Source organism: Halichoerus grypus, chromosome 12, assembly GCF_964656455.1.
Source record: "Halichoerus grypus chromosome 12, mHalGry1.hap1.1, whole genome shotgun sequence".
In the NCBI taxonomy this organism is placed as follows: domain Eukaryota; kingdom Metazoa; phylum Chordata; class Mammalia; order Carnivora; family Phocidae; genus Halichoerus; species Halichoerus grypus.
In genome coordinates, this window is record NC_135723.1 from 41,158,498 (window position 1) to 41,170,499 (window position 12,002).

General features: G+C 43.6%; 1 long non-coding RNA gene across 1 annotated transcript; it reads right to left on the minus strand.

Annotated features, from left to right (window-relative positions):
- Nucleotides 1-9,290: 9,290 nt before the first annotated feature.
- Nucleotides 9,291-11,108, minus strand: LOC118532721 (uncharacterized). The gene is made up of 2 exons (XR_004915866.2): nt 11,011-11,108; nt 9,291-10,906 (listed from the first exon to the last, which is right to left on the minus strand). It is a non-coding gene; the product is annotated as an uncharacterized LOC118532721 (long non-coding RNA).
- Between the last annotated feature and the right edge of the window lie 894 nt (nt 11,109-12,002).

The following is a 12,002-nucleotide window of genomic DNA, read 5'->3' on the forward strand; positions in this document are numbered from 1 at the left end:
TGAAAATAGGGTATTGAAGTGCCCTGTTATTATTGCATTGCTGTCTGTTTTATCCTTCAGATCTATTAACAGTCGTTTTATATAATTTGGTGCTTTAGTATTGGGTGCCTAGAATTGACCTCTTTATCATTTGTATAATCTTTTTTTTTTTTACTCCTGTTACAGTTTTTGACCTACTGTCTTGTTTAAGTATATTATCAGTATAGTTACCCTTGCTCTCTTATGGTTTCCATTTGCATGGAATATCTTTTTCGTTCCTTTCATTTTCAGCCAATGAATGTCTATAAAGCTTAAGTGAGTCTCTTATTAGAGACACCGTATAATTCATTCAGTCACTGTGTCTTTTAACTGGAGAATTCAAGCCATTTATATTTAGAATAATTTTTGATAGGTAAGGACTTACTATTGCCATTTTGTTAATTGCTTTCTGATTGTTTTGTAGTTCCCTTCTTCCTTTCTTCCTATCTTGCTCTTTTTCTTTGTGAGTTGATGATTATTTGTACTAGTGTGCTTTGGCTCTTTTTCTTTATCATTTGTGTCTCTTACAGGTTTTTGCTCTGTGGTTACCATGAGGCTTTTATAATAAATTTTATGTAACAAACTTCTATTTTAAGTTAGTAACAACTTAACTTCAATTGCATTAAAATTTTCTACTCATTATTCATGCCCCCACAATTTATGTTGATGTACCAATTAATATCTTTTTACATTGTGTATCCATTAATGTAATATTGTAACAATAATTATTTCAACACTTTTGTGTCTTAACCTATATGTTAGAGTTTGAAGTGATTTATCACCACCATTGCAGTATTAGAGTTAAATTTGACTATATATGTACCTTTGCCAGTGAATCTTATATTTTATATTTTCATGTTTTCATGTTGCTGTTTAGTGTCTTTTCATTTCAGCTTTAACTCCCTTTAGCATTTTTTTTTGTATGGCAGGTATATTGGTGAGAAATTCCAATTTCTTTGTTTGGAAATGTCTTTATCTCGCCTTTATTTCTGAATGACAATTTTGCTGGGTCTTGGATAAGTTTTTTTTCTTTGAGCATTTTGAACATATCCTTCCCTTCTTTCCTGGTCTATAAGCTTTCTGCTGATAAATCTGTGGGTTGCCTTATCAGGACCCTTTTGTATTTGATACTTCTTTTATCTCTTGCTGTCTTAAAAACTCTGTCCTTGATATTTGAGAGCCTAATTATAATGTGACTTGGTGAAGATATCTTTGTATTTAGTTTGTTTGGGGGATCTTTGACCTTCATGTACCTAGATGGCCATATTGCTTTCTATATTTGGGAAATTTAGCTATTTTTTCTTTAAATAAGATTTCTGTCCCCTTCTCCCTCCCTCTTCTTCCTAAGATTCCCATAATATGAATATTATTTTACTTGTTGGTTTCCCATAATACAGGTAGGCTTTCTTCACTCTTTTCCTTCTAATTTCTTGAATTTCCTCCAACTGCGTAATATCAAGAGATCTGTCTTCGAACTCACAGATCATTTTTTCTGCCTAATTGTGCCTGCTGTTGAAGTTCTCTACTGCATTTTTTTCATTGCATTCATTGTACTCTTCAGCTCCAGAATTTTTTATATTCCTTTCCTGTTTCTATCTCATTTTGTTCATAATAAGTTCACTGACTTATTATGTTCTCATGAATCTCTCTGAACTTTCTTAAAATAATTATTTTGAATTCTTTTTCAGATAACTCATAGATCTCCATTTTGGGGAGATTAGGTCAGTAACTGGAAAATTGTGTTCCTTTTGTAGTATTCTGTTTCCTTGTTTTTTTAATCTTTCTGATGGTTTTGAATTGATCCTGTGCGTTTGATGGTGTAGTCACCTCTTGAAGCCTTTTCATACTATCCTTGGTGGGAAAAGACTTTCACCTGGAAGTGGCTGTGAGGGTATTGGCTGGGTGGGATGCAGTATCTTTGGTTCCTGAGAAGGTATAGTGGCATAGTCTTCATGCAGCTCCATCAGCTGAGAATAGCATTGGCCAGACTACCGGAATCTTCGGTGGCCGATACTGTAGAGGTCCTACAGGTGTCAGTAGCAGGGAGGGCTATGGGATCATCAGAAGCAAAAGCTCCTGGGATCTTTCTGTTCTCTTTTTCTTGCCCCTGGAAGGACATTCTTGTCAAGGGGACCCTTCTCAGCACCTGGCCTGGCATGCTGATGCTCAGAGCAGTATCAGAGCCAGAGTCCTGGGATCAGGCAACATGGAAGTACCACAGCACCCCAGTCCTGGAGCCCAGATGCTCTTGCTGCCGTTGTGGCACTGGTAGCTAAGGGGTGGGCATGTGTAGGTCTCCCGTGGAACCAGGACTTGGGGGCTTGGGGGCTCACCGAAGTGACTCTGGCCAAAGGAGGATGGAATTCAGCAGCAGCATGGGTCCTGGGATGATAAGGTGCCGCAGTGGCTGGGACCCAGAGGGTCGGGTGCAGTAGCAGCACAGCCTGGAGATAGTGGGTCAAAGTCCCAACTCTGGCCCCAAGGGCAGTCAAAAGATAGCAGCAGCAGAACCCTGGTGGTTATTTACTGAAGCCACATATTGGGACCTGGGGAGCTGAGCTCAGAGCAGGGGCAGCACTCTCTCTGGCAATGAGAGTTCAAAGCCAGAACCTGGGGCCTGTGGGGTGGGGTTCAGGGCAACAGAAGCACCCCGGGAAATTATGGGTCAGGGCCATGACCTGGGACCCAGCGGGTGAGGCTCAGGGAGGCAGCAGCCCAGTCCCAACAAGGAGGGTTCAGAGAGCTGTGAACTGGGACAGGTTACGGGTCTCAGGGCAGCAGCAGCAACTGCAATGTCAGTTGAGTTGCACCTTGGGATTTGGTGGGGCTTGAGGGGATGGGGTTCACAGCCGCAGCAGCCCATTTCCAGAAATGAGGGTTCAGAGCCATGACCTGGGACCTGGGGGGCTGGGCTCAGGGCAAAGACAGGATGGCCCCAATAATGTAGGTCAAAGAATGACTTGGGACCCAGGGTGTGGGCCTCAGAACAGCAGAGGCTGCTCTGCTAAGATGGGACAAAGCCACAGCCTGGGGTTGGAGTGGGATGCAAGGCAATAGCAGTTCTGGTGCTCTATATGACAAGGTGCTGTGGCTTCCCACTCCCGGAGACTGGGGCACAGCAGCAACTTGGGCTCCAGAGGGCAGGTCTCACAGCAGGGGCAGCTCCAGCCTTTGGGAGTAAACACAGTGCAGGGGAGGGTGGATTCTGAGGCAGCTCTGTCAGCTGGGATCAGCATTGGTGAAGACTCTGAGAGACCTTTGTAGCACAGTGATGAGGCTTGCTGGGGTTCTCCTGCTCTCCTCTGTCCAGTGGGGTAAAATTCTTCTGAAAGGATTCTTCCTGGTGTCAACCTGTTCTTGACTGTGACACAAGTAATAGGCTTCCTGTACTTTTCTATACAGCCACTCTTTATTATTATTATTATTTTTTAATCTCTGCAGGGTTTTGCTGCTACTTTGGAGTCCAGAGCTTTCCCTGAACTATCTTCTTTGGTGTACTTATTTAGTGTGTGTGTGTGTGTGTGTGTGTGTGTGTGTGTGTCTGTGTGTGTGTAAGGTAAGACAATCATTGGAACCTCTTAACCTTCCATCTTCCTGATGTCATCTCCTTGTTTTTAACTACTGACAATTTAATTGTAATGTGTCTTGATGTGGGTCTTTTCAGTTCATCTTATTTGAAACTCTTGGAGCTTCCTGGATCTGGATGTCCGTTTCTTTCCCCAAGTTGGAAGAGTTTTCAGACACTATTTCTTTGAATAAGCTTTCTGCCCCTTTCTCTCTCTCTCTCTCTTCTCCTTTTGGGACCCCTATAATGTGAATATTGGTCCACTTGATGGTGTCCCGAGCTATTTCCATTCCTTTTCATCCTTTTTGTTTTCTTTTTCTCCTCTGATTTTTATAAATTCTACTGCCCTGTCTTCCAGTTTGCTAATCCTTTCTTCCATTTCATCTAGTCTATTATTGGACCCCTCTATTAAATTTTCCACTTCACTTATTGTATTCTTCAGCTCTGTGATTTCTGTTTGGTACTTATATTTTTCTCTCTTTGTTGAGATAGAAAATTCTCACTTTCTTCATGCGTCATTCTCCTCACCTCAGTGAGTATCTTTATGACCATTATTTTGAACTACATATTAGTTAAGGTCTGTTTCTGGAGTTTTATCTTGTTCTTTTGTTGGGATCATATTTCTCCATTTCTTCATTTTTCTTAGCTCTCTGTGTTGATTCCTATGCATTAGCTAGAACATCTCTGTCTCCCAGTCTTGACAGAGGTTCTTATGTAGGCAATGAATCTTATCTACCAGCCCAGATGGAGCTCTTGGTTGTTCTCTCAAAACTTTATGATTGTCCACACAGGCTTCTTTGTTCTTAGTGGCTCCCAGCAGTTGAGGGGGTGCTAAAAAGGGGAGGATCTCAGTCAGTGCCTAGATGTAGGCTGATTAAAAGTTAGGCCCTCAGGCAGCAGCCTTTAAAATATACAAATATACCTCCTTCAGGGGAAGGATGGGAAATGAGTTTCTGTCTACTGCCTCTGCATCAAGGGAGGGTGGGTAGCTGGGTCAAGGTGTTTCTTTGTTTGTTACAGTTCCACTGAATCTCTGCATGTAAGCCACCCTGGCCCCCAGAGCCAGGCAATCAAAGGGTGCATCATCTGGGTAACAGGCAAAAGCCAGGGCACCATACATGTGCACAAGCTCTTTCCAAGGAGACCCTGGCCGTCTGGAGCAGAGCAGAGGGAGAACATGGAGATGGCCTTCCCTATTGCAAACCCTCTTGGTATGTGCTAAATTAGGAGCCTGACCCTCAGGCTGCAGCTTTTTTAAGATACGCAAATATATCCTTTAGAAAAAGACGGAGAGACAAGTGTTATGTCTGCTTTTTTTGTGCTGAGCACTGTGGAGATAGCCTTGATGAGTCTTAATGAGCCATTTAAAAACTGCTTCTTCATTTGCTATAATCTTGTGGGTCTCATGGACACAAGCCTCACTGACTTGCAGAGCTTGGTGTTTCGGGGGCCCATCCCTTAGGTGGAAGTCTTCAAAGTTGAGGAGCTAGATGTTGGGCCCACAGGCTCTACTTCTCAGGAAGAAACTGAGTTGTGAGTTTCCCCCCAATTATATGTCACTGTGCTGGGGGCTTACGATGATAGCATGGGGCAGCCTTCCCTACCCATTTCAATGTGCGTGTTTTTTTTCCTTGTTTGACTGACATGTAGGAGTCACTCAGCTGGATTTCTTTCAGAGGGAATTGTTCCTTGTGTAGCTGTAGACTCTGTGGGAGGTGAGTTCAGCCTTCTATGTCACCGTCTAAGATCAAAACCGCCCAAATCAAGAGATTTAAAAACTAATATTTAAAAATCGAGATTTCTGGATTCTCTTACAGAACAGCAGTATTGCCCATAGCATGGAAAGGTTGGATATAAGGAACAGCAGTGCCCTATACACGGCCTGGTCCTTCTTTGTCACTGGGCACAGCAATCCAGGGTCCCAGCCCAGGCTGGCTTCACCGTTAACACCTGCCCAGCTCCTCTGAGCTATTTTTTTCACTTGTATTGAGCTATAACTGACATACAATTTTGTATAAGTTTGGCCGTGTATAGCATAATGACGTGACATACATATATTGAGAGTCATTACCATGCTAAGGTTAGTTAACATCCGTCACTTTATACAGTTACAAAGAAAAAAATTCTTTGTGATGAAAGCTTGGAGGTTCTACTTTCTTAGCAACTTTCCCTCTCAGCTGTGTAATTTTGGTGATGGTGTAGGACATACCACGTGGTACCTTATGACCAAGATGTTTTCAAGGTTGTTACGTGGGGGGGGGGGGGGGGGAATGTGGTTTTAATCTATTACCACAAAAAAGTGCTAAACCACAAATGTGTACACACACACGAACATAGAACTCAGAGTTAAAACGGACCAAAAAATTCCTCCCTAAAATCTTGTGGAACATTATTTGGCTGAATATTGTCTTGCTCCACCTTGTGGTCATTTGAGAGACACACAACCCTGACCACCTCAGTGCCAAATAAAACAGAATGTGGCTTCATTTAGTGATAACGTAATAGGATTGAGATAATGTTGTGTTTGGCGTGTTTTAGCAAAAATCCCAAACCAGTAGTTCATAAAATTTGATCTGATCAGTTGATGCATAGCCTCAGAAACCCTGCCACTTTATCCAGTCATGAATTATTCTTTTCTTTTTTTTTTTTAAAGATTTTATTGAGAAAGAGAGAGAGAGCAAGCAAGAGCGAGCACACAAGCGTGCGTGAGCTGGGGGAGGGGCTGAGGGAGAGAGAGAATCTCAAGCAGACTCCATGCTGAGCAAGGAGCCTGACAAGGGGCTCCATCTCACAACCCTGAGATCATGACTGAGCCAAAATCAAGAGTCAGACGCTTAACCGACTGAGCCCCCCAGATGCCCTGAATCATTCGTTTCAACTGTTTTCTTCTCACTCCCTGAAACAGACAAACAGAAATCCAGGATTCTTCCCTAACTTTCCACTTTCAAAACCCCTGCTCCAGAATTTCTAACATTCTCACTAAAACCTCTATTGGTGAGCTCAACCTCAAAGCATAACGTTAGAGAACAGAAGTTACTACTTCTGTTTGTAAGAACTCGCGAAGACACTCGTTGCACAGCCTAGTGGTCATTATGTGAGGGCTCGCCAAGTTTCTGTCACTTTGCTAATCGAGAACTCTTTTCTGTGGTATTCATTCTAATCAACAGATAATTCCACTGGCCACGAGTTGACCGCTCTTTCAAGGTCTAGGCTGTGCCTGCACATTCCATTTTTTTGGTCCGTAATATGGGGATGACAACAGCAGTGGGTACCTCTCAGGATTATCTTAGAGACCTGGCTTGGTCTTAGATCAGTGTTAGTGACAGTTGTCAGTACATAAAGTGGTCAGTACAAGGTGTTGTCTTTTGTCTGGCTTAGAATACACTGAGAGAGTCAGGGCTAGCTGCAGTAGGCAGTTATGAAAATGACAGTTCCCGGGTAGATTGATTATATTCAAGAGGCAAATAAAAACAGATTTGGGGTTGTCCACATTCCTTCTTACCTTTGAGAGTATAAAAGATCTTTCCTTTTAAGGACATACTTTTTACAAGGTGGATCAAAGGAGGAACATGAAAGGTTCAGAAAAATATATAAGTTCATACTGGCCTATACAACAGTCATATGCTGTTAACAAGTTAAAACTGCTCACTAATTATAACAAACTGTTGAGCTTCCATGCTGGGATTTATTGTATGAAATCAGCATGTTCTCTCTCCAACTTGGCATAAAATAATTTGTCCCCACCACTAAGTTGGAGAAATGCATTAAAAATTGCCTGGAGAGAAAAATCAGTGTGTTGTGGCTGCCACCTTGTGGTTTTATGTATTACATTAGTCCTCAGAAATCAAGTATTTTCTACCGCAACCACCAGTTTCTAAAATATACCAACAATTTGAGTATAGTTTTTTCTCTAAAATATACCAACAATTTGAGTATAGTTTTTTTTTTTCTAGCATCATTAAAAATTCTCCAAGTTGCACAAAGGACTATGAACTAATTCCTTGGCATCCTTTTACTGGCTAGCTAGGGTTGAAATCAGGTAAGAGTTCACATAAGATCTAAGTCATATTAGCTCTCAATCACAGAAGATCTCAATTACACAAGTGATGTGTGCTTATGTGTGTTCATTAAACACTTTTAAAATTAAAAAAATTCTCATGCTTAAATTAGATGTGTTAAATAACTTATGAACTACCCATAAAATGGGATATACAATCCCATTAAAAATACAGAAGTAGAGAAAATTTCGGGAATTATATTTTTCCATGCAAATAATTCAATAATCTTTTGAAAGGTAACACAGAGTAGGGGTTAAATACAACCCTGGGACCTGGGATCAAATATCCCATTTGGATTACTTACTAGTTATGTGAACTTGGATATATGACAGAATACCTGAGTATCACTTTACTCATCCATAAAATGTGGATGAGCTCAATAGTACATACCTTACAGGGCTCTTGGGAAGATTGTAGCTTTTAGAGCAGGATGGGTCAGACTCGGGAAGGGTGATCAATATTCTGGGTAACCATAATTATGATGGCATGAGTCAAATTAGTTTTATTGCTGGCAATTAGCCTTCCCTTCAGAGTGCTCCCCATTTCTCACCTTATGCTCAGGCATTGATTTTCTCAGCTCTTTCACCCCTGCCTGATGGTTGAAGGGCAATTTTTTGCTGGAGACCCAAGGTGAGAGCCCTCAAAATATCTGGAGAGCAGGGTGTCAGATTTGCTACCACTTAGGGTTTGCTGTATGGCTCCCATTCTATCCTTTTTGAAAAGCATATGTGTTTTGTTGTTATTCTACTCCTGCCCTATTATATATTGAACAGGTGGGGAACAGATAACTTTTCTTCTCAGTTCACGAAAAGGTGCCACCTGAAACAGACTCCCATATGGGTACAACACTCAGAATCTTAAGCTCTGGGCTTATGGCCATGATAAAGTGGAATGTGGGGGGTTGTCACTCTTGAAAAGGGGATGAGTATATGTGGATGTAGAAGAGAAAGGGAGCTGAATATTTGGTGACTGAAGGGTGGATTTGAGGAGTCATTAGTACTGCTCTCCTTTCTGGTACACGTACCTTTAAAGCCCGGTGTGGCCGCATGACTTGCTTCGGCACAGAACATGTAAGAAAAAGTAGTATGTCACTTCAGGGTGGAAATTCTGAGTTTCGGTACGTGATTCACCATTCGCTCCATCCCCTGCCTTGCTGGTCATGGAAGCACATGTCAGGATTATGCTTCCTTCAGCCTGGGTCCCAGAGTGATTATAGCCCCTTCAGTGATGAGCGGAGGAGCTCCAGAGACCCGGATGAACATACAGTTCAGGCAAGAAATAACTTCACTTGTGGTAATGCACTGAAAATTTGTAAACTTCTCATCATCTACTCTATCCCGTTTTAGAAAACGCTTAGCATCCCTGTGGTCTCCTGGCAGGTAACCGTGCTCTCAAGCTGAGAGGGGGTCCTTTCCCTCAGTCTAATTCACAGCAGAGACCCCGGCTGTAGTTTCATGCTGACAGGGGAAGGGATAGTCAGCAGAGAACACCACAAAGGCTCTGGAGCCAATCTGTCAAGTGACTTGGAGCTCCACTACTTAGCAATTAGCTGAATGACTGAGCGATTCATTTAACCTGTATAAAATAGGGACACTGGGGCTTATCTGTTCCAGTTACTGAACCTGTGTAAGAAACCACATAAAAGGGGATGGTGTCACACATCCATTTATTACACTCAAGGAATAATGAATCTGGAATTGGACATAGCATGCAGGGATGGCTTATCCCATGACTGGGGCCTCAGCTGAAGACTCAAGAGTAGGTGCTGGAATCATCTAGAAGTTTATTCACACACCTGGTGATTGATGTTGGCTGTTGACAGAGACCTTGGTGGGAGCTGTCAGCCTTAACTCTTACACGAGGCCTGTCCCGTGGCCTGGGCTTCCTTACAACATGCACTGAGTGGCAGAAAGCATAAGCTAAATTACCTTTTGTGACCCAGCATCAGAAGTCACAGCGTCACTTCTACTGGATTCAGCTAGTCAAGGCCATCTTGAAATCCTGCCCAGGCTCAAGAAGGGAAATAGACTGCCTCCTCGGAGTAGCAGCTAGGGTCTGGAAGAGTCTGTGGGACCAGAAATACTGCTGTGGCCGTTTTTAGAAAACCGTATCTGCCATACTTTCTCAGAGTGTGGGTACACTCACGGAGTTAACACAAGGAACTTAGAACAGTTGGTAGCTATGTGCTTTGTGTTAGTGACTGATCCAATGTACAGGTGTAGAATCATACGGAACCACCTTTCTGTGGCCAGCTCTTCCCTCTCGTGGGGACCCAAGCCAAGGATCTGTTATCTCAGACGCCAGACCAGACTACGGCAACCCCAAGACAAGAGGAATTAAGGAGCACGCTCTACCCCACAGCCTCAGCAAGATATTCCTGCAGCAGTGACGCCGGTAGGCTCGGGGTGAGCTCCCTTTTATCATTTCCTCGTGAAGGGCGTAAGAAACCTTGAAGCCTATGTAAGCACGACTACGTACTTGCGTATGTACGACTGTGCCTTTGTGGCAAGAGATCTGCAAGAAAATGTGCAAACTATTTGGAGCAGTGGTAGCAGTTAGGTGGTTTTTCTTCTTCTGTGGAATTTATCATGTCCCAAACTCCCAAGTACCGTTTTTGTTACGTATGAAGGCAAGGTGAAACAAACCTGTGAAGGGGTACACCATCCATTAGGGTACTGGCATGAGGCTGAAACGGCAGGACGGGAGGAGCTAAAGATCTTTTAGTTTCTGGTGAGGGACTGGATTATCTGTTGCTAGCGGTGCTGTGCGGACTAGAAACTACATGTCTCCTTAGCACGGAGTCACCAATCCCAGGGTGGGCCAAACAGGCTTGGCCGGTACCTAATTGTTGAGTCACATGCATATGCCCCAGGGGCTACCATTTCTTAGTTGCAAAAGAAGAGGCTAACTTTATACCATGTGCCAAGAATCTTCAGCAGAGCTTGCGTGTGGTTTGACATCCAGAGAGTTGCTGTAGTTAGGGTTAACCTGCAGGACTGAAGTCACGCCTATGAAGCTGGCCGAACGGAGTACCTCTGCATATGCCGGCTCTCAGTCACGAATGTAAAAAATCTAGGGCCAGACTCCTACGCTCAAGACCTAGCGGTTCGTGGTTTGTGGCATCCCTGAATCCTGCCGTGTAGGCTGCCGGCTATTACCTTGTTTCCCATGCACTCCTGGCGTCCCTTAGCTTGGTGGGGTGCGGCTTTACCACGGATAGGTTTGCCGGGAGCCAAATCATGCCAGGTTTGAGCGCTTGGAGCACCTACAAATACAGGATTATCATTGAGTCATCCAATATTAACTCAGGACATTTCCTCAGCTTTCTAGAGACATTTTAAGATTATTAAGTAAGTGAGGGCCTCTCACCTCAGACAGTCCCCATCTTCCAACTTGCCAGCTCAACTCCAGGCCTACTAGCTCTTCCCATCAAGCATTTTTTTTTTTTAAGATTTTATTTGAGGGGCGCCTGGGTGGCTCAGATGGTTAAGCGTCTGCCTTCGGCTCAGGTCATGATCCCAGGGTCGTGGGATTGAGCCCCGCATCTGGCTCCCTGCTCAGTGGGGCGCCTGCTTCTCCCTCTCCCACTCCCCCTGCTTGTGTTCCCTCTGTGTCTCTCTCTGTCAAATAAATAAATAAAATCTTAAAAAAAAAAAAAAAAAGCGTTATTTGAGAGACAGAGCATGCATGCACAAGCAGGAGTGGCAGGCAGAGGGAGAAGCAGGCTCCCCGCTGAGCCAGGAGCCCAATGCGGGGCTCGATCCCAGGACCCCGGAATCATGAACTGAGCTGAAGGCAGACACTTAACCGACTGAGCCACCCAGGCGTCCCCCATCAAGCATTCTTACGTTGACCTGCACGCCAGCACCTTCCTCTTCAAAAGTTCCTACTAAATGGAATCCATCTTTATAATGTATTTCAAAATGCTGTCCCTAAACAACAAATGAGCATTCAAATGAGAATCTACTTATTCACTGAATGTTTCCTTGTTATACTGTCTCTTTTCTCACTTAGAATGCTTTTTCCTTTGATCAGAAGTGCTTGGTTGGAGTTGCTTCCCTACAATAGGGCTCTACAAACTAGGGCCCACAGGCCGAATCCAGCCCACTGCCTGCTTATCAGCTTTGACTGGAACATAGCCATCCCTGCTTGTTTGCATATTATCTATGGCTTTACACTCCAGAGAGTCTAACAGTTCCAACAGAGGGCTGCAAAGCCTGCACTACTACTGTCCCTTGAGAGCTTGCTGACCTCTGATCTAGAACAACAATTCCAGAAGAGGCGTTGGCTCCACAGACAAAAAGAAAGTAAGAATTGCTATTTAGTAAAATAGAGCCGTCCTGGCCATCTGCGAGGGCCTC